The 22,517-nt window shown below is 48.7% G+C and overlaps 1 protein-coding gene across 3 annotated transcripts in view; it reads right to left on the reverse strand.

Moving 5' to 3' along the window:
• Nucleotides 1-22,517, reverse strand: part of Tspan18 (tetraspanin 18) — a 128,855-nt gene that overhangs the window by 100,912 nt on the left and 5,426 nt on the right. Inside the window, exons 1-2 of one of the 3 annotated variants that reach the window (XM_034495066.2) lie at nt 15,756-16,031; nt 2,750-2,829 (exon numbers count right to left, since the gene is read on the reverse strand). The exons of 1 other annotated variant lie outside the window; for it this stretch is intronic. The gene's annotated coding sequence lies outside the window, so the exon portion shown is untranslated. Of the gene's footprint in view, nt 1-2,749; nt 2,830-15,755; nt 16,032-22,517 lie in introns of those variants that run through there. One more of the 3 variants, XM_034495065.2, reaches the window with a different exon arrangement.

Below are 22,517 nucleotides of genomic sequence, written 5' to 3' on the forward strand. Positions count from 1 at the left end.
AGCCAGTTCCTAGCAGTGGGAGTATAAATTCCTGAGAGTGAAGAACCCCAAGATAGAGATTCAATCTGTTCAGTCACTTTTCAGCTACTCCAACTCTTTGTATCCTGACCCGCTGGTGCCCTCCCAACCCTATGTGTGTAAGAAGGAATGACACACACACACACACACGCACACGCACACGCACACGCACACGCACACGCACACGCACACACACGTATACACACATATGTGTATATGTATATGTGTATGTATGTATAATCTCCACATACAATATCTTATTGTGTAGCCCTCTGGCCTCTCTTGATCTTGCCTCAGTCTCCCCAAGTGTTGGGATTACAGGTGCCTGACCGGGAACACCCTTTGTCCTGTCCTGTGCACACTGTACAAAGCTGAGTAGAGAATTAGGGAAGGTTGTCGCCATGCATGGAAGATGTGGCCTTTGCATGTTCAGCAGACAGTTTCAGGGTCAGGAAGCCTGTCGTCGTGAGTTCTCCCCTAACTTCTTGGTAAACATGTACCCTGGAGCATCATTTCTCTGAAGCTCAAATGACCCCACCCATAAGAAACTCATGAAGTTGGCTTTTGGATGTTGTTGCAATCAACAGTAGTTTCCTGCTGAAAGGGCCCAGGAAGAGTGACTGGGAGAACTACGTCAACTTGGGAGTAGAAGCTGGGAAAGGCAGCTCACACCCCGATGGCCTTGAGCCCCAGGACTTGAGAACTGAGTGCTCACTGACACAAGCCAGACCCCTTTCCCAGCCATTTTTAGACCAGGCTCAGGAAAAGGTATGCGTCTCCTGGGTAGCATCACTCTTCGGTGATAAACACCCACGCTCATGCCTTGAAGCCTGGGTATTTTTAGGAAGGTCCTCTGAGAAGCCACAGGACCCCAAGAGAGCTGTCATTGTTCTAAGCAAGTAGAGTAGGTGACTCCCTCTGGCCATCACCTTCCCTCAGGACATGGGATAAGAGTGCTGTGGTTACAGGGTGGTTAGAGACTGAGAGGATAGAACAGATGACCTGGGAAGTGTACATAACCCGGGCCCAAAGAGATGCATGCTATTGGTCTTCTTCACAGATGAGCTGTCCTTCACTTGCTGGATATAGCTAGGCCCCAGCACAAGTAGGGCCATGCAGCCCTGGCCTCTGCCTGTTAATCTGAGGCGATTTTATGTTGTTTTCTGTGACAAGCATTTGTCTGTTTACAGGAGGGCCCAGGCTCAACTGTCAGGCTTTCTGACTTCTCCAGAAGGCCACCCAGTGATGACTCCTGATGTTTGTGGTGTTCAAAGATGTGTATGGGAGAAAGACTGTGCTGGGGAGGCAAGCTTACTCCCAGTAGCAGGAGGCCTCTGACAAAGGAAGATCCAGGCTCTGTGTATATACATGCCTCCTGTGGAGATCAAGGCTGAAGCTACTGCTGGAGGATGCAAAGCTAGAGAACTGCAGGCTACAGATGCCCAAAAGACCAACATCCACTTGAACCTCAGCCCATCTCAGCATTTGCTAGCCCCTCAGTCTTAGATCACAGCCAGAACAAACCACAGGCAGCCTTCTGCACAGTGCAAAAAAAAAAACAGCTGAGGAACTGAATTGGGAATGAGGAAGGCGGCCGAGTGCAGGCCAGCCACAGGCAGCAGGGCAGCTAGAAAGAAAGTACCACCAGCCCACTGTTAAAGCGAATCTGTGCGCATGCACCATGTCCTGCCGAAGACAACCTCTGGCATGGGGAAAGCATCAGAAGGGCTCACACAAGGAACTGTGTAGGATACTTCTAGAATCTTCCTCATCTCAGCTCTCCCCAGATGATGTGAGAAGATGTTACTTACTCTCTTTCTAGTTTTAGGAACAGAAAAAAAAAAAAAAAAAAAAAAAAAAAACAGGAAGAAAAACAAGAACAGGAAAAAGAAGACCCATGGCTATTTTATAAAAAGTTCAGTGTGAAAGAACAAACTCCAGACAAAAGAACAAACGGCTTTCATGTTTTTTCAAGAACCAGAATTTCACACAGGCAACTTAGTTCATAGGTTTAGTTTAATCTTGACCATCAAGTCATCGAATGAGTAAAGGACCCAGAACTCTGGTGCTGTTCAGTCAGGGATTCAACCCCCAACCACCACCACTCAGTGCTTCGTGACCCCCCAAGAAAGTCTCTTCACCTCTAAGACCAAGTTTCTTTTCTCTTTTAAAACAGAGGTAGATATAATGCCAAGATCACACCTTGAAGTGGCTACAGCTGGCCAGGAGACAGTAGGCCTTAACTCCTCACTCAGGAATCTTCCACAAGGCCACCCAGCATTTCTGGGGTCCCAGAGCCCCAGAGGTGGAAGTCAGTCTTGTCATGCCCAGTATTATCATGGACAAGGGGACAGACACTAGTTCTGTGATGTTAAATGTTAAGTGTCACCCCCAGGGTGGTGAGTACCCAAGGGATCTGCTTCTTCTTCACAGTCCATGACTGAGATGGATGCTGAGGAAGACCAGAAAGGGCTCCTGGGAGCTGTGTGCCCTCCTCCAAGAGCTAGTTCTCCCTTCTGGATGGTCCCCCAGCTGATTCTGTCATCCCTGAATTAACATCAGGAGACAGAGACCGATGTAAAGCTGCCCTCCCCTGCCCTCTATCCCTAGGGCAGGAGCCCAAAGACTCTCCCTCCCTCAGAAAGCTGGTCCTGGAGGGCAGGAGACAGATGAGAGTTTAGTTATATGATTGAACAAGCCAGGCCACTGCCACCTTGTCAGGAAACCCTACCTCTTCCAGCTGTCCTTTTCCTTTTGGGAAGGAACTGAGAGATGCTTTTGAAGTCTCCTGATGACAGCGTCAGGGCAACTCTAGATGGGGAAGAGGGAAAGCGCGGGTTAGTGGGGCATGACATGTGGCCTCCAGAGCACTTCTGCCCATACATGGCATACACTCTCACTCCAGGCTCCCCTTCCCCTGGAATCTGAACCAGACCAGGACTCCCAGAGCAGGGCAGAGAGCCCAAGCCAGCAAGAAACGCATCTTCCATCTTGTTAGTCTTCCCACGCCAGCCCTGGACCACTGGGACTCATGTGCCCAAGACAATGAGCTGTGGATCCCAATGCCAGCATGTACATCTTTGCTCTGAGCTGCAAAGGCCTTTCTGATAACTGAAAAAGGGGAGTCCAGCATCACCTCACGAATGCTGGCTCTTTGGGCAGACCTATAATTTCAAGTACTGTGCACAAAGAGATGAGCAACCAGAAGAGAGGCTTTGGAAGTGACATCTCAGCTTCACAGTGTGGCCCAGAAGCTCAGCCTCTCCTGTCACTTTGAAAAGGAGGAGGAAGAGGAAGAAGAGGAGGAAGAGGAGGAGGAGGAATTGTTTCAGAGGAAGGGTAAAATTCACCACATCCTAGTGACGTATTCGCTAGCCAAGGCTTAGGCTAGTCCTAGGAACTGGCTTGTCACAGTACAGAGGAACAATGTAAGCAAGGCTTACAGCCACCATGGCAAGTAGGCAGGAGCAAGGTTTCAGTTGTGACCCTGGGACCACAAAAATTGAGCCAAACTGATCAGTGGAGGCCCTGCCATTTCATGCCACTTCAGACAGGAGCCAGGACACCACCACAAGAAAGCCTGTCTGCTTCAGCTTTGAAGACCTTGAGCACAAAGGAGGTAAGCAAACTTCTCAAAGTCTAAAAAGAAAGTTTTGGCAAGGTGATCAGAACTTAGACCTGGGGAGCCCAGACTGACATGGGTACAGCTTCCACATGAGGGAGTTCCCAGTAGGGTGTGGGTGAGTGTAAGGTCCCCTAATGAGTCAGACTCTCAGTATATTAACCAATGGGGAGCGGTACAGATGGGGGCAAGGCTTGGCCTTACCTGGCTATCTCTGTAGTGCTATCAGTCAGAGCCCTGGAAACCTCATACATCATGGGCCAGAAGACAGCTTCAGTTGAAGAAATCCAAGCAAACACACAACAATATACACATGCACATATACATACCACATATGCTATGTTCACACTTGGACATACGCACAAACACACACGTGCACATATGATATGCATGCACACAGAGAAAAGTATTTTCTCTATCTCATACACATGTGCATACATATGAACATACAGAATTTTCATTTTGGAAGGTTTTATTGTTATTATTTGTTTCTTGTTGTTGTTGTTATATTTTGGAGACAGAATCTCACCTAGCCTCATGAAGACCTTCAACTCACTCTGTAGGTAAGGCTGACCTTGAACTCCTGATCCTTCTGCCTCCAAGTCCCTAATGCTGTGAGCCACCATTCCTGGTTATATTTTTCATTTTAGACACAGAAGTGGCCATCCTCATCAACCCAAAATACTCGATAGAACTTTGGTACAGCTGTAGACTGTGACCCACATCTATGACTATCTGACCGTGCGGCACACGCATCCATGATACACAGACAACAAACGGAGTCTTGACACAGAGAATGGACACCTCATGAGTCTGAGGCACTGTACCCCTTTGAATGTAAGAATGGCTATACTCCTGGCTTTTAACTTATCCCATACTGCTTGTGGGGCAAACTTCTTTACCATCTGCCTATCAGATACCATGGCCATATCTATTTCAGGACACAAGAACCTTTCTACCACCATGCTTTGGTGTCCACGTCAGCATGTCTTCATCAGATAGATACAGAGCAAGTACAAGCAGAAGGTGCCTCTTGTCTTGGTTGTAAACCTGAAACAAGGTTTCTGCTTTGGGGATGTCTGTTTTGGTTCCTCCCACCCCGGAGCTGAGACACTGAGTCCCAGGACAAAGGGAGGAGTCTGACGGCTGGTGAAGACAGATGTCCAGGGTTCTACTGCCCGGGGCACCTCTGAGGATCGGGAACTACATTTACTGGCTCAGAACTGATAATGAGTTTTTATGAGCTCAAGGGAACACTCAGAACACGTATTAATGTCAAGCATGCCCGTCAGCTACGCAGCTTGGGTGAATGTCACACATTAACGAAATTAAAGGCTCCAGCCAGAAGCAGCTGCAGGCTTCGTGTCAGGAGGTTGAACAGGGCCCAGCTCTGACAAAATCACTTTCCGTGTCAGCCGCTCCCACTGGAGCATCTGTAGGGCAGACAGATCCCTCCATCCTGCAGCCTAAAGGATGAGCTGTGACCACATAGCCGGGACAGACAAACCTCCTGCCAAGCCTTTTCCCAGAGAGGCCACTCTGCTGGGATCTCCTTCCCACTTCTTCTGCCCCTGGGGAGAGGGGGTCCCCCATGTTCCAGCCAGAGACCCCCGGGAGACAAGAAAGGGATCTGAGGAAGCAATTGTGGAAAGATGGTAGCCAGATGAAGTTGGCAGTGACCCTTGACCTAATGAAAGGAAAGGCCGGGGCAGAGCAGAAGGGACTCAACTCCCACCCGACTGCCACTCCTGTAGGCCAGATTTATCTTGGATAAAGCTCTCCCTGATGTCTGAGGTAGCCTTGAATGAAACAGAAAGTGGCTTGAGTACAAGAGATCTACCTACACAGAGCCCAAAACCACATCTGGGAGACAGCCAAGTTTGGTAACTAGGGGGCTGATGGGTGACTCCCTAAGAAAGGCAAAGATGGAGGCAGCAGAGAGCCTGACACCAAGTTCCAAGATCACAATCACTGTAGTTTTAATTACACCTAATAGCACCAGTTAATTTAATTAATTATGACCTCACTTTTTATGTGATTCAGCCTGGTTTCTGAGATACTAAAAATTAATTTTGAAAAAAGTGACATCTTAAAAATCTCTCACAGTCAAAGCCCGAGTTGGAGGGACTCATGGGCATCTCTCTTTCCATCCCCCTACCTTTTGATTTAAATACAGCAGGTTGGGGGTGGCGAGATGGCTCAGCAGTTAGGAGCACTGGCTGCTCTTATACCTACTGACAGCTCATAAGCATCTGTAACACTGATTCAGAGGATCTGATGGCCTCTTCTGGCCTCCTTGGGTACCAGGTGTGCATGTGAAGTGTATCCATCCATGCAGATAAAACATCTATCTGTCTGTCTGTCTGTCTGTCTGTCTATGTCTATGTATGTATATATGTGTGTGTATGTATATGATGTATATGTGTATATGTATATACACATATATGTATATATATACATGTATATACATGTATGTGTGTATATATACATATATATACATATATATGTATATATATACACACACACAAACATAAGTCAATAAACACAGCAAGCTAACACAGCATGGGTACCCCCTTGATAATGCCCTCTGCCATTACAGTGGTGTCTGTTGAGTCCTATAGCACTGATAAAACCAACATGCCATACACTGCCGTGTGGTTCTCCAGGTAGCCTTCCTCTTTTCTAAATCCTCCATTGTCATGGCTTCTATCCATGTCCACCAAGGCTCAAGTTCATGATTGCCTGTCCACTGGCTTCAGAGGAGATTGAGGCTTGACTGCCAGTTTCCAGCCTCTCTTCCCACCAGCCTGCCATCTCTGATGTCACAGTGAGCCGCTAAGTGTACAGCAAGTGCTGTCTCTGTCTTGCTGCAGAGGGTTTCATGGCCTCCTGCTGCTGGTACACAGATCTTTTGTCATCTGATCCTCCACTGGCCCCCAGGCCCACTCAGGCCGACATGGTAGGAACACATGCCTGTCAGACTAAACTCACCTGAGTGACCCTGCCAGCATGCTTGGCTCTACCTAACTAATGTTCCCTCCTCCTGGAATTCCCCCTTTTCCTTTTCCAGCTCCAAACTTTAGTCCTGCCAACACTTAACAAAATTCCTAACTACCTTCAAAACCTCGCTTCAATGATCTTTTCTGATGAGTGTTCCCAGTATCATGGCAGACATGATAAAACATGGTTCTCTTATGTTATCCTAATAATGTGTGTCTGGGTGTGGGGATAACAGGATATATATTGTTTGGGTTTTGTGATTTCTTTTCCACCTACCTGACTATAGCCTCTGCCAAGATAGGGACAGAATCTTACCCTATTCTTTGCCCTTTTGTGAACCTCAGTCCCAGGCTTAGTAGAAGATAATTGTTGAATGGATGGAGGGCCGTTATGAGGTGGGTGGTGGGCAGGTGGAGAATGACATGTGAAAACTTGTATGGCTGAAAGGAGTAGAGTCAGAGTTGACTGCCAGGATGGGGAGATAGAGGGTGGGCAGATGTGGGGGTGTGTGGATGGGTAAATGGTTGCAGGGTGTAAATGAATAAATGATGGGTGGTTGTATAAATGGATGGTGGCTGAATGTGTGGATGGGTGTAGGTATGGAAACTTAAAGATATGGGGTAAGTAGGTAGGCATAAAGACAGTTAGATAATGTATAGGTGGGAGGGTGGGTGACTGATCGGATGGATGGGTGGGTGGATAATACAAGAACAGGTGAAGGACAAATGGGTCTCTAAGATAAGATCATTAGTTAGGAGTGAAAAAAAGAGGACCTAAGTTTGGATCCCCAGCACCCATCAGCTCTGTGGAGGCTCAGACTGGATCGCTGGCTGAGCAGTCCAGCCAAACCAGCAAGCTGATTCAATGAAAGCCTCTATCTCAAAAAATAAGGTAGAGGGTAATTGAGGAAGACACCTAGTGATGGCTTCTGGCTTTCAGCAGACACACACACACACACACACACACACACACACACACACACACACACCACACTCAAAATGGTGAATGTGTTATGTGTATTTATTTACTACAATAACAAAATTGAGAGTGGCCAAAACGAGTGTGCCCTAGTTATACTCCTAGAAGGCCACCTCCTCTTTTTCTGAGGCTTCTGCCCAGAGAACAGATATGTCTCCTCCCCATTCACAAGCCAGCATTTAATCAGCAACAGCTGGACTCTGGACTATTCCTTACATTGTTCCCAGATAATGTTGAAGAACATGGGTTTAGTCTCTCCATGTGGTGGGACCCAAGTCAGCAGGCTGTTCCAGGATGAAGACAGCCCATCTTTTCCTAAACCAGCTCCTGCCTGAAGCCCCTCACTCTATTTCTCTCCCTGTCTGCACCCCCTTCTTTACCCTGGCTCCTTGCTCTATTGCAGCCACTATAATACCTCCTAGCTGCTGGTGAGTCCTGAGACCAGGACTCGGGGTCTCGGTTCCCTGGAAGAGGCTGTGGAGTCCAGACGGAGCGGTCCCTGAACACCTTGCAGGGCATTCATGCTAAGACCCAGAACCCAGGCTGGCCCTCTGCCAACCTGAGGCGTTATTGCAGACAGATAAAAGCTCCACAGTTCATGGCTCCAAACCAAGTCATGGCTTTGTTTTGCTTTGTTTTAAATGAGCTACAGGGGAGGGGGTGGTTAGCTTGGGAGTGGAGGGTGAGCAGAACTCAGGCATGCTGGGATGCATTCCTGCTGTGTCCTGTATGTCATGGGTCCCTTAATGAAGCTGCTGGGGTGTTGGGCCCATCCAAGGCTCAGCAAGGCTCTCCATCCGCACTTGTCCTGTAAATAGGGGTGGGGCTTCTGCACCAGTCCTGTCAAACAGCCTCACCAGACCTAGTAATAAATCCCAAGTCAGCCTTCTAACTGTGCTCCAGGGTCTCAATAGGGTGGTGTTGGGATCACAGCATGCTCAGATCATAAAGGATGAATGGAGGACCACCCCAACAGCACAGGGTCTGTTAGACATCACAGCAAGGGTCCTCCAAGGAAGGGTCTTATAGGATGTCATGATACCGGCTCTTTCTCTATGAAGCCTCACCAGCATTCAATTGCTCATGCCTGCTGTGGTTCCCATCACCTGTGTCTAGACAATGGGCATGTTGCTCATTTTTCTTTGCAGCTGGAGAGGAATGAGAGTAGGGTTCAAATATAAAGTGAGGTCCTGAGGTGTTCTTGACCATAAACCTGCTCCAGGCCAGAAGCAGGTGGATCGAGATAGGATGAAATGGGCACAAATGCAGCCTGTCAGCAGTTGATGACAAAAGAGCTCCAGGGCCATATAAGACTCCCAGTGGTCAGCTGTCAAGGACCCGGGGAGTCAGAGAAAACAAGCACCAACGTACTGACCCCATGAATCAGCACAGAAGTTGTGGACTCCTGGTACCCACTGTTAATAACCCTCCCATCCCGCCTCCCATCTGCTCAGGGGCTTGGGGACTGTCTGTGACAAATGCACATGCTAGCCAGAGTCTCACTGTGATTTCCTGTGCAGATCTGCCCTAGACACACAGGCAGGAGGGAGAGTGTATGGCCCTGGATCCCTCCTGTCATCAGCTGGTATGAAACTGCTTCTGTGTCCATTTCAGCCCATATGGAGTCCCCTGCTCCTGGTCTGGGGAAGAATATGGCTAAGAGCACCCCAGAACCTCACTTCACATTTGAACCCTACTCTCATCCTGCTCCCTGGCCCCAGCTGCAAGGGAATCATGAGCAGTATGCCCATTCTATAGGCAGAGGGGATGGGATCCAGAGCACATATGTACAATTAAATCCTGATGAGGACTCATAGAGGAAGGACCGGATCCTGATTCCTAATCCTACTGGCTGCCGCTCACCCATGCTGGCAGACTTACTGGGTATTTTGCAACAGAGAAACCTACAAGCCTTGGTGGCTTAAGGGACTTGTCCATAGGGGTGGAACCTAGACTCCTAAGTCCCATAGCCTTCCTGGGGAGCCATCTGCTTGAAGAAGCCTGTGGAAGGTGTGGGCTTTACAGAGCTTCCAGACAGAGGCAGGTGTCTCCTACACAAGATGGTGAGGATCAAGGGAGACAAAGGCTCTGTCTAAGCCACAGAGCCAAACCTGGAAGAGGGAACATCAAAACCCAATGACTGCAGTCAAAGCCACCCAAGGTACAACACCAGGCATCTGGTGAGCAGCACCATGATGTGTATCCTTCCATAGAGACACCCAAACTGTCATGCTCCCATGTCACTAGACTGCCTAAGTCTAGACATCTAGTGTTTCAAAGGCTTCTGGACCCTCCCATGCTCTGGCACAGGAATCTAGAACGCCAGTCTCCGTGCTGGTGTGGGCTTTGGTGCCAGTTGTCTCCATGCGTTCTAGACCTTGAATGCCATGTGGCTGCAATATGCAGCCGTACCCCTGTGAACTACATGTCCTCGGCTACTTTGCCTCCCGGAGACACAGTATTTTAAAAGCCACATGGCGGTAATAGAGATATTTAAACGTGGCCACCCTGCCGCTAGAAAGGAAGCCGAAAGCTGAGAACTTGAACCTGCCGCTGAGGGAAGTGCCCAGCCTGTGGCCAACCGCAGCTTTCCTGCGCAGCTGGGGTTATTAATTCAGACTTTATAACCTACAGGGCTGCGGTAGAGTCCAGGCAAACGGCACCTCGACTCTTTGTAATTCTTCCCTGCTCCCACATAAATATTCCCGAATGCAGAAGGGGCTGCAGGAGGTAGGAACACAGAGCTATTAGCATTTTGATGGGGTCTCCCAACACATGAAGCTACAGGGCTTTAAAATTCATAGTGCAGATTAAAACAGCCCTTTGCAGCTCCCCTTCTCAGTTGGAGATAGCCAGCAACTTTTACCCCTTTTCAGGGCCTTGACTGTGAAACAAACTTAGAAGCCTGGTCCTATCCTAAAAGAGCAGAGCCAAGGCCGTTTTCTATGTGGAATGTGTCCAACTCTCTGAACTGTAAATGGCAGAATCAAAAAAGAGAGCCGGAAATGTCTGTACTCATAGGCAACAAGGCCAAGTTCCTGCGAGGAACCCTTGCCCGTCCCCACAGCTTGGCTCATCAGTTTGTCATGGACAAAGGCTGGCCTTTTAACCTTAGCATCTCTGCCTGAATCTCTGTGCACCAGAATATTAGCCCCCCTAGATGAGAGGCTCAGGAGGGAACGTCAGCTCCACAAACCTCTGAAACCTAGAGACTCAGTTCAGCTGAAGGAGACAGGGAACGTGACCAGCTCAAGGAAGCAGAGTGAATGAGTGAGGCACAGGTGTGCCTGTGAGCCGCTCACACATTTGGAGGCTTCCTGGCTCCTTCTCCAACCAGGCTGATAAATGCAAATTCCTCTCACTCTTCAGTACCCCAAAAACTGAAGTCCAAGATGGCAACACACACACATACACATCACTGTTGTGTGGAAGGTGAAGCTATTTTGTGTCTTGGTGGCCAGCACACTCAGACACTACTAAGCATCATGGGGAAAGATGGGGAGAAGCCTGGCCTCCCACCACCTAGCAGCCCACCCAGAGTGTGGAGGACTCTCTTCGGGGTTCCAGAGGAATGAACTTTGTGGGGCTACATAAGAGTATATTGCAGACTTTTTTCCCCGCCGTGTAAAAAGATCACTCCCAAGGTTATGTTTTTATCGCCCTACATAGGACACTAACCGGTTTCATATCCTCCCCTGATGCCTGTACCATCTCCGTCTCTGGTTCTTCTCAGAACGCCCTCCAACATCCTGCTGGCTCCTCCAGACAGAGTCACATCAGCCTTGGACTGCGTTCATGCTAGATTTGTACGTGGGCCTGGTTTCAATTTTTTCTCAATTATACTGATAATACATGCTCAATTATATGTGTAGTGTGTCTGAATAGGGACATGTACTTTTATATACATGCACACATACACAAATTGTCAACAAAATCTGTGCAAGTTGAGTATCAGAAATCAAACTGGCTTGCAATGGTCCATCTTCATGGCATACTGGACTCGGAATCATCCAGAAGACGTGCCCCTGGGAATGTCTGTGAGAGTGTTTCCAGAGACTGTTCAGCTGAGGGAGGTCAGCTGAGGGAGGTTCAGCTGTGGGTGGTACTATCCTGCAGGGAGGGGACTAGAATTGAATAAGAAAGAAAATAGAGCTGAACCAGAGCCTGTGACTCTCTGATTCCTGAGTGGTTGTGAACCACAGTGTCCATCTGTCCTGAGCAGTTGTGACTGTGGCCATCTTCCTTGAGCTCCTAATGCTAGGACTTGACAATTATGATGTGCTCTCTTAGATCAAGAGCTAAGAGTACACCTTTCTCCTCTCAAGTTGCCTCTGTCAGGTATTTTTCATAGTGGTGAGCAGAGTTCATGGCTTCATCAGTGGTTCATGAATGGGGCTGAGTCTGGCTGGGCACTCACTGAGGTGAGCACTGATGAGGGGCTTCCTAGGCAGCAGAGACTGGAGAGATGGCTTGTTGGTTAAGGGCCTGAGGAATCAAGTTCAGGTTTCAGCACTGGAATCAGGTAGCTCTTACGCTCCTGCAACTCTACCTCCAGAGTCTCTAGTGCCTCCTTCTGGCCTCTCTGGGCACTAGTCCCACATGTACATATCCTCACACAGACACAGGTGCGCGCGCGCACACACACACACACACAATTTAAAGTAATTTTTGAAATCTAAAAAATAAAGATTGGCAAAGCAAAAATAAGGATCAAAAGTCAGATGGGAAAATTTTTGTCTTTTCAAAAAATTTATTTATTCTCATTTTATGTGCACTGGTGTTTTCCCTGCATGTACATCAGTGTGAGGGCATCAGACCTTGGAGTTACAGACAATTGTGAGCTGCCATGTGGGAGCTGGGATTTGAACCTGGTTCACTCTGGAAGAGCAGTCAGTGCTCTTAACTGTTAAGCCATCTCCCCAGCCTCTAAACTCACTTTCTTGATCTGAGTTAAGGCACAGGGGACTTCTTACCACTTTAGTCAGTGATGGCCTACTTGTGAGGTAGTTATTGTCTTTAACCTGGCTCCTCAGGTCGGCTCTTAAACTGCTGAGATTTCAATGTTTGTATTATATTTATTTATGGTATATGTGTGCTTGTGCATGCGTGTGTGATATGTGATGTGTATGTGTGTGTTTATATGTGTGTATGCCCACGTGTGAGCATGGCATTTATGATCTTCAACTTTAGAGAGTCAATTCTCTCCTTCTACCATGTGGATTCTGGGAATCATGCTGGGTTGTCGGGATTAATAGCAAGTACCCTTTCCCACTGAGCCATTTACCCAGCCCTCAGGTTTTAATTTAGTTATTTGGAACTTTTTAGCTTGCCTGTTTCCATTTTGGGTGGCCTGCTGGGGCCTTGTAGAGCTCAATCCAAAACAATGGCCTCTCATAAACTGTAATTAACAGCACGCACACACACACACACAAACACACACACACACACACTGCACAGGGGAAATAAATACAGCAAGAAACATGAGCAGAATGCTACCTCTAGGTTGTTGGCATATGTATCTTTGATTCTGATAATCAAAAAAAGAAGGGCAAGCAGGATTTTTTTTTTTAACTCCAGAGTCACACATGCTCCTTTCTGAGAGTTCTCAAGCTAAGAGCTAAGGCAGGCAGCTTGCTCCCCAATCAGGGACTTTCCTAAGCCCTCAGGAATTGACTAATGCATTGAGGCCCCTGACCTTCCATGAGAAAGGATGACTTTAGCCCCCACACTGCAAATGAGCACAGCAGGTAGCCTGAGGTCCTAGGTGCGGACACTGAACTGCCACATCAGAGCCCCAGGCATCAGCCCCAGAGCCTCCCTCTCCCTGTCCTGACAGAGGCCTGCTGCCTGCCTCCTAAGTGGAGAAGGAAGAAATAAACACATCTGCTGAGCTGCCAGGGGCAGGCTTGCAGAAGACAGTGTCCCCACCCACTCCCAGAACACACAGTGTGTTGAGAGCCAAGCCCGAGTTGCGCCAGCCTGGAATTGAACTCACATGTGTAGCCTCACCATCCGTGGGCAGGCACTGAGTCTCCATTTCTGCTCTTCCCATCATCTGGGGACAGTGGACACACAGAGGTGACCCCCAACCTGCCCCAACTGTATCATCACCTCCAAACACAATGCAGGAGTAGTTGATTACTGCATCACAAAGCAAGGGGCTTGTCTTCTTCAGCCAACAAATGTCTCAGCGTGCTGGGAAGCCTCCAGCCTAGGAACGCCAGGGGACATGGCTGTGTCTCTAACTCACTGGCCTTGGCCAAGTCACCACGCCTCTCTGAACCATATCCCCTTGTCTTTAAAATAAAGGGGCTCTGAGCCCTAGCTTCAGCCTTTCTTCACCGACTCCCCAGCCTCACAGGGTGCTTTACAGTCACAGGAGACTCTCCTAATATATAAATTCTTACAAAAGTGCCTCATGTGCTGGGTCATTGCTGGCTGGATACATGCAGAATGAGGTTTTAAGGGAAGCAAGTTATGAGATGCAGCAAACCAAACTGGGGGCAGGGGGGGTCTGCAAAACAAGGAGAGGAGGGGGAGAGGGAGGATACATGTCTCGCCAAAACGAAGCTATCACAAGAATCGGTGGCATCGCACCTAACATTAATATTTATTTATTTATTCAAATATATTTTCGTTGGTTTCCAGACCCTTGTGGGATCAGGCAAAATTATTTGGGTAAACACCGTGTCTCAAAAAGAAGGGCTCCTTTCTCTCCACTTCTTCACATCTCAGTGGACACCCAACCAGTCTTCCTCTTTATCCACAAGGAAGAAAGGAAAAAGATCAGCTGAAATACCAAAAGATGTGTCTCTAGGTGATTAAGACCACTGGTCTAAAGACACTTGAGAGGCCACCGCAAACAGTCACGACTAATGAGAGTGACCTGAGAAGATGCTCCTGCCGGGACTCCTGGCTGAGTTCCCGAGTTCCTGAAGCTACACAGCAAGCCCCTTTCACAGCTGTCCTTCAAAGAGCGTGTGTACTCGCTCACAGGGCACCTGTAACTGAATTTCAGTTAACGGTCCCTTATCTTAGCTACTTTTCTAACATGTAATAAAACACCACTCACAGAAGGAAGGATTTCTTTGGGGCGTACAGTTTCCAGAGGGATGGGAAGCCATGACCATGATGGTGGGGAGCATGGCAGCAGGCAGGCAGCCTGGCATGGTGCTGGAGCAGCAGCTGACAACTCACATTCTGATCCACAAACAAGAAGTAAAGCAGAGTGGGAGAGACATGCTTTTGAAATCTTTTGAAGCCTTAAGCCTACCCCAAGTGACACACCTCCATCAAGAACGAGCATCTAATCCTTCTAAACCTTCTAAGCCTTCCTAAACAGTTCCACTAACTAGGGAGCAAGTATTCAAACATACGGACCTATTGGGGCTAGTCTCATCCAAAGTCACCACATTAATGTCAAGTGAGCTTCTTCTTCTAAATATCCAGGCACCTTGACTGTAGGCCACAGTTCCTCATCCTTTGCCAGTGGGCTTCATTTACTTTTTCTACTGGACCAAATATCCTCTTTGTGAGTTCACGGGTGCCTCACATATTCATATAGCGAAGTAAGTACCCTAAGTCCCGATGAGTGAGTGGAGCCTAGGCAGATGCTGACTACTGTGTCTAGCATTGCTCTGCTCAGGTGAACTGCATTCAGATCACCCGAGCAGACTCTTCTACATTCTAATGTCCAGCCTCAGATGGCTGGGCAAGGAAGACATCCATGGGAGATTATGTGTGACGCTTAACTGAATTCAGTCCTTAGGTCACATGACCACATGACTGGCAACAGCTTTCTCAGTCCCTAGGCTGTACCCAGAGCCTCATGGTCCTGTCATTCTGTTTTCTTTTTCTAATCTTGCCAGACATCAATAATTGATCTTGGCAATCCATCCTGCTGTGCCTGGATCAAACAGACCCATCCACCCATCATGGGGCTCAAGGCAGACCCTATTAATCGATCAGCACTGACATTTGAGATCAAACATACGCATGCCTGCCAGGTACTGTTACAGCATGCTGGTCCTGCTGGTCAGCTTTGGTCCCCAAAGCCTGGTTTCTCCCTTAGTAGATCAGCCTTCTTGAACCCAGAGTGACTAGCAGAGAAAAAAAGAAAGAACAAACCAAACCTGACCTCATTATTTGTCTCTGCTGTGGTATAGTTTCATTGTCGGTTGGTTGGTTGGTTGGTTGGTTGGTTGGTTGGTTGGTTGGTTGGTTGGTTGGCTGGTTGGCTGGTTGGCTGGTTGGCTGGTTGGCTGGTTGGCTGGTTGGCTGGTTGGCTGGTTGGCTGGTTGGTTAGTTGGTTTGGGTTCCTTATCACATCCCCAGGTTTTACAGATGGCAAACAGGTCCAGAGAAATCTAGAGCCTTGCCTTAGGTCACCCAGAGAGGCTGTGGTAAAGCTAGAACTTGATATTGCACTAATTTTTAATCAAGGGCTGTGTCTTCCACCCCACAGAGTTTCTCCTGGTCAACTGGGAGCCCCTGGAAGAGTCACAGCTAGGCTGGTAGCCCCATTTCAGTCCACCTAATCCCACAGCTTACTTCTTCCCTGCTAAACAATAAACAGCAAGTGTCAGCCCAGGCTGGCTGGTGACTGGGCTCTCCAAGCTGATGGGGCCAGGCACAGAGCAGACCCGCCTCCTTCTCCAGCTGATCCTGGGCTTTAAGAAAGAGATTTTCACTAATGCAGCTGAGATTGGAAATCCAACATAGCCGAAAATTGCCCTTTTGCGAGGCACTAATATACACAAGCCTGAGGAGGAGGCAGCCCACTGGAGGAGGCTGTGGGAGGTGTTTCTGCACAGCTCAGGAGACCTCTGTTGTCTCAGGCTTCCTGTCTTTATTAAGCTTTGCAGACAAGCTCACAGTGCGCCTGGCTGCAAATGAAACCCAAGCTATCTCATTTTCTCCCCTCAGCCAGGCCAGACGCTGGCTCCTTCTCACATTGACCCCTCCTCCGTCCATAGAAGAGATCAAACAAGGAAAACAAACAACAAAACCCAACCTGAATCCTTCCCAGCATCTGCAGCCTGCCTTTCTGAGGCTGGTCCTGAGCCTTGGGATTGAGTTACAATGGAACATACTCTCTTCAGAGCTGCTGGGTGCTCCCACCCAAAGTCTTCTACTGGGTTGTAGGCCAGAGAGGAAGTGCTGACCTGTGTGTAGCGTCAGCAAGTGAGGCAGGACCCCTGAGAAGCCATCCTTGTAGGACTTTTCTGTTGCCCCTACTCTGAGAGAACATGTACAGTACTGGGGCAGCTCCTGCTGTAAGAGAGGCCCAGCTCTGGTCGGATTGTCTCACTGGGCCTCAGATGTCAGAGGAGATGCTCACAGGAGTCCTTGCTGTCATGCTGGGCTCAGTGTGTCCCATACTCAGCCACTCTGTCTTCCCATCCACCACATCTGTCTTGTCACTGTCACTAAAGCAAGAGATCACCCCAGTCAGAAACAGCGGGGCTAAGTGTAGCCACTGCACCACAAGGCTCTTTCAATGACCACAAGCCAGCAGGGAAGGCGTGATTACCACCACTGTTCTAACCATCACCCTCTGCCTCCAAGCGCCTTTATCTATGGCACAACCACTGCTGGTTAGCCTTTTGTTAACTTTGCACAAACTAGGAAAGAGGAGCCTCGACTCAAGAAAAAGCCTCCCTCATTATGGCCTGTGGACAAGTCTGTGGGGCATTTTCTTGATCAGTGACTAACGTAGGTGATGGGCAATGCTTCCCCTGGGTAGGTGGTCTGAGGAGGTATAAGAAAGGTAGCTACACATGAGCCTGGTCGGTGAACAGCCTTCTTCCTCTATGGTCTATACTTCAGTTCCTGTATTGAGTTCCTAGCCTGACTTCCCTTGAAGATGGACTGTGAGGTGGAAGTGTAAGAGAATAAACCCTTTCTTCCTGTGGCTTGCTTTGGGTCATGGTGTCCATCACAGCGATAGAAAGCATACCTACTCCATACACACAGTACTTAGACATGCATCACCAGTTCCTGGGTCTTGGAGGGGGTCAGGCTGCTGCCGCTGACAGCCTGGTAACCAACAAGAGGGGAGACTCCAGATGTGCATAAGGCAGATGGCCAGTGATGGAGAGAGACTGTTTTGTACGAACCCCCTCCAGGTAGCCAGTGGTAACTTAGTCAACAGGGACCAGGCAGTGCTGGGAAGAAAGCACAGGGAGAAGCAACTCTCTGCCAGGGAACAGGGGTGGGGGGTGGAGGGTGGCGGGGGGAGCTCACCAGGTAAGCCTGCTTTGCCTAACCATGTCCTGGGTCAGGGCACCTGAGAGAGAGCCACAGCAACACAAGGGTTTATAAAGGCAGGAAGGGGGTGGAGATCAGTGTTGGGCGGGGGGCCTGCCAGATTAACAATGCCCAGTCCCAGTTACTCACATGGTAAAAAGCCCTCTAGGTCCTTCGAGTGGCACTGAAGATAGGGTCTGGGGACCTCAACTGGAGATAAGCTTAGGTAGGGCCCCTCCCCCAGTTGGAGACAAGGACCTAGGGCAGGCTGAAGTGTATGTGAGGGTGGGAAGGACTCTGTGCCCAGGCAGCTGGTCAGGGGTCCCCACCCTCAGACTCAAAGTCCTCAGTACACAGTGGATGAGGGAGCAGCTACTGCATATCAACAAACCCAGGCAGGCGTCCCCTTACACATCAGGGCCTTTGTGTCACAATGTCCAACATATGTAACAGAGACAACCTTCGGGAAGGTGAGTTTACTCTGACTTGTGACTTTTTGGGCAGTCATGGCGGTGAGGATGAGCACGGAAGAGCGGCTCAGTTCAACGATGCTGTAGTGTGTAGTGGCAGCCAGAAAGAATGCAGCAAGAACTAGAGATGGGTATTGCTTCCGAAATCCCACCCCTAACAACCCTCTTCCACAAGCCAGTCCCCAGCCCTTAAAGGCTCCACAGTGTCCAAAAGTAGTGCCACTTGGCAAATGTTCCCAACAACTTGTGGGAGATATTTCAGATGAAGCTGTCATAACTTAATGTGGACCATGCCCGAGTTTGGAGGGGTTCAGACAAACCTCACACCTCTTTCCCCTTCCTTGGCTATCTACCAAACACATAACGTATGCACCTTAGGTCTCCATTCTGCAAAACATGTATAAAACCCATTGTAACAAGACTGCTGGGCACTACAGGACACCGTGTGTGGGCCCAGCTGGTCCTCAGCAAGAGCCCTGTTTCTGTGCAGGTGCGTGAGGAAGGGCCGGAGCACTTGATTTTGCCTTACTGTCCCCACCCCTGAACTGAGGCTTCGATAAACTATATAAGTCATCCACAGCCACACAGCTGACCAGGGTTAGAGTTTGATCCCAACCTGTGGGACTACAAAGCTGAAGCCGGCCTCAGTTGCTCACGGCCCCATTGGAACACAGGGGAACATTCTAGAAGCTTTCAGAACACTTCCTTCTAAAAGTGCTTCATAGGGATCCATATGTTGATCACCCAAAGACATGTGTGAACACACATACAACTCTGACGATATTGTTACTGCTATTACTATTTTCTAGAGAGGAGCTCTCAGCACCAAGGACTTCACACACACACAGACACACACACACACACACACACACACACAGGTTTGAATGGATCTTTACCAGTAGTTGTGCTACTGGGAAACAAAAATACTCATTATTTAAATTCAATTACATAGCAACCACTTTCTTAAAAGATTATTTTTATTTGAGCTTATTATGTGGCAATCATCTGTTGCTTGTATTCTTCAAACCATCTTAAAAAGAAAAGATTATCAAACAAGAATAATAATATATATATGTATATATATGTATATACATATACATATACATATACATATACATATATATATATATATATATATATATATATATATATTCTCAGCAATTGAAAAGAAACCTATCCCTCTTTATTTAGATCACACCCTGCTTACCATGGTGGCCTTCCTGAGTGTGTTCCTGAGAGATGCTCGGCTTCAACCCTTTCTTCCCCTTTTCAAGACTCTGAGATGAACCCAGGGACTCTGGTGTTGGAAGAGACCCCAAAACTCACCAGAATTCATTTCTCCTATGAGGATGAGACATCAGAAGCTCACAGTAGGACTGGAAGATTGTCTAGCCAGTACTGTGCCTGCTGTTCCAGCCTGAGGACCCGAGTTCAGATCTCTAGTACCCACAAAGAAGCTGGATGTGTGGCATGTATCTTTATCCTGGGACAGAGGGGAGATTGTAGCATCCACTGAGTCTCAATGGCCTCATAGTCTAGTCAAATCTATGAGCACCTGGTTCAGTCTCTTTTGAAACCCTGTCTCAAAAATAAAATGGAGATCAATGGAGGAAGATACCTAACACTGACCTCTGACCTCAATGCACATATATACACATACACCTATATATGCATGTACGCACACACACACTCAGAAGCCCACCGACTATACAGAGTTTGCCAGAGCTAAATAGAACACAGAACCCAAGGCGTGGCAGCTCTGGACTCCTAGTCCCAAGCACTCTATAATGAAAGGTGACCAACAGCCACTTGCAGGCTAAGTATGAGAGACAGTCTAGTCCAATTCTTCATTCACTTTGTGAAGATGATATATTCCCAAGCCTGCTAGGGACCCAGGCGCAGAGCCTGGCCCCTTCATGTTATGAGTCTTTAGACACAAAGGAGGAAAGGCCCCCAGGTCTGCAGTCCCTCAGGAAGCTCTCAGCTCGTGCTACAGATCTGACGCATCAGCAGCACCAAGCAACCAGGCCCTGCTCCCTCACAGCATAAGTAGGCAGGGCCTCAGAGGCTACTGCTTGCCTTGGCTCAGCAGCTGGCTTTCTCAGCAAGACACCTCCAGAAAAAAAAAAAATCATCAAACAACAACAAAAAGCCCTTTGAAGACCAACAACACAATCTGGAGGAGTCTGGGAGAGAGTGAAAATGGCCCTCCATTTTCACCTGTTGAGTCAAAGTTCACAAGGCCTGGCAGGGAGCAGATGGTCCTCCTGACCCTGCCAAGCCCAGGCCCCTGGACCCCAGGAGATGCAAACGCAAATACAATTTTTGTGAGAACCCAGTCGAGATGGATAGAGAACAGGTAGAGCTCAGAGAAGGGCAGAACACCATGAGAGGCAGAAGTCGCATGAGTTGGTTATCTGCTGAGGTGTATGTGATGTTGGTTATCTGCTGAGGTATATGTGATGTTGGTTATCTGCTGAGGTATATGTGATGTTGGTTATCTGCTGAGGTATATGTGATGTTGGTTATCATCTGCTGAGGTGTATGTGATGTTGGTTATCTGCTGAGGTATATGTAATGTTGGTTATCTGCTGAGGTATATGTGATGTTGGTTATCTGCTGAGGTGTATGTGATGTTGGTTATCATCTGCTGAGGTGTATGTGATGTTGGTTATCTGCTGAGGTGTATGTGACGCTTCAGTCTCTTGGCAGGGAAAGAATGAGCATGTGGCCATCCACACAGATAACTGAATCTATCACAAATCCATGCCTCTGCCTCCGGCAGGTGAGTTGTGTTTCCAATCCAGCCCTGCTCCCAACCCTGCATGTGCCGGTGGTCCAGCAAGAGCTCCTGAGGCTTTGCTAAAAGGTGTTGCTCTCTCTGGTCATCCCTCCCTTGAGTACTCAGCAGTGCCTCTTGGCCAGAAGGCAGGCTGGAAGTATCCAGGAGCTGGAACCTCTGAGAGCATCCTTTTATTAGCGACACTAAAATTGGAGAGTAACACGCGAGCTTCTCCCGCCTGGTGGAAAGACTGAAGTGTGTTTTATACAGTTGCTTAGAGAGTCCTCAAAGGACTGGGCCCAGCAGCCCAGAGAGGGCAACTCACATCTTTCTCATGCATAAAGGATTGGCCCTCAAATCCACGGCTGGAGATCTGTTGTTGGAAATACCCTACTAAAGCAAGGCAGGCCAATACAGGGTGAGCGAGTGAACGCCAAGTGTGGAACAGTGTGGAGGAAGCCATAACAAGTGAAGGGATTCAGTAAAGGCCAATTATCTGTCATAGCTTCCAGCTTGGCTGGGGACTTGAACACAGCCAGGTGGTTGTGCTTAGACATGCCTGTCCCTATGCCCTAGGACAAGTTGCCTCCTCTGTATTCTTACGTCAGGGAGAGGACCTGGGTATATGAACCCTTTAGCTTCCCTGGGTTGGGGCCAGGGATGGCCTTTCCTCTGCTGCTTACATCCAGCCCTCAGTCATTCCATGTGGGGTCCACAGGGCCATTCTGACTGAGCCGGAGCCAGCGCCTTACTCCCGTCATTCCCATGTGTGCCTGCTAAACCTGCTTGAAGCCACAGCCACGAGCAGAGAGAGCCTGCTCCACTCGCAGGGTCCCTGAATGTCAGGAAGCAGGTGGCCCAGCCTGCTCCCCAGGAGGCTGTACACACTTGGCCAGCCTGAGAGCAATCTGTCTCAGCAGTAGAGATGGCCATGTTGGGGTGGGGTGGGTGGCAGGAAGCCATTCCTAGCAGTATCTCTGGGCTCAGGACCCATGAAAGGGCTAGTTCACTCCAAATCTATCTCTCAACAGAAGCTCTGTTAAGAGAGAGAGAGAGAGAGAGAGAGAGAGAGAGAGAGAGAGAGAGAGAGAGATCAGTCCTGAGCTCATAGGGGGATCAGAATGGACAGAAATTGGAACCTTTCACCAATAGCCAGAACCTGTCCCTGTGCTGGACAGTATCTAGCTGTTCTGCCAGGGCACATGGCTTCACACTGAAGTGTTCACACTGTATATCACAAACTAGAGTCTCCTTCCACACCCTCACCCTTCTCTCCCGACTTCCAGTTGAGTCCAGCGCCCTTGGCTCTCTGAATCCCCACTCCCACAGAGATGAACAGAGAAGAGTCACCTTATGAGGAAATGGAAGGAGATAGGGCCAGAAGTGATTACTGGAACAA

This window comes from Arvicanthis niloticus, chromosome 2 (assembly GCF_011762505.2).
Source record: "Arvicanthis niloticus isolate mArvNil1 chromosome 2, mArvNil1.pat.X, whole genome shotgun sequence".
Taxonomy (NCBI): Eukaryota; Metazoa; Chordata; class Mammalia; order Rodentia; family Muridae; genus Arvicanthis; species Arvicanthis niloticus.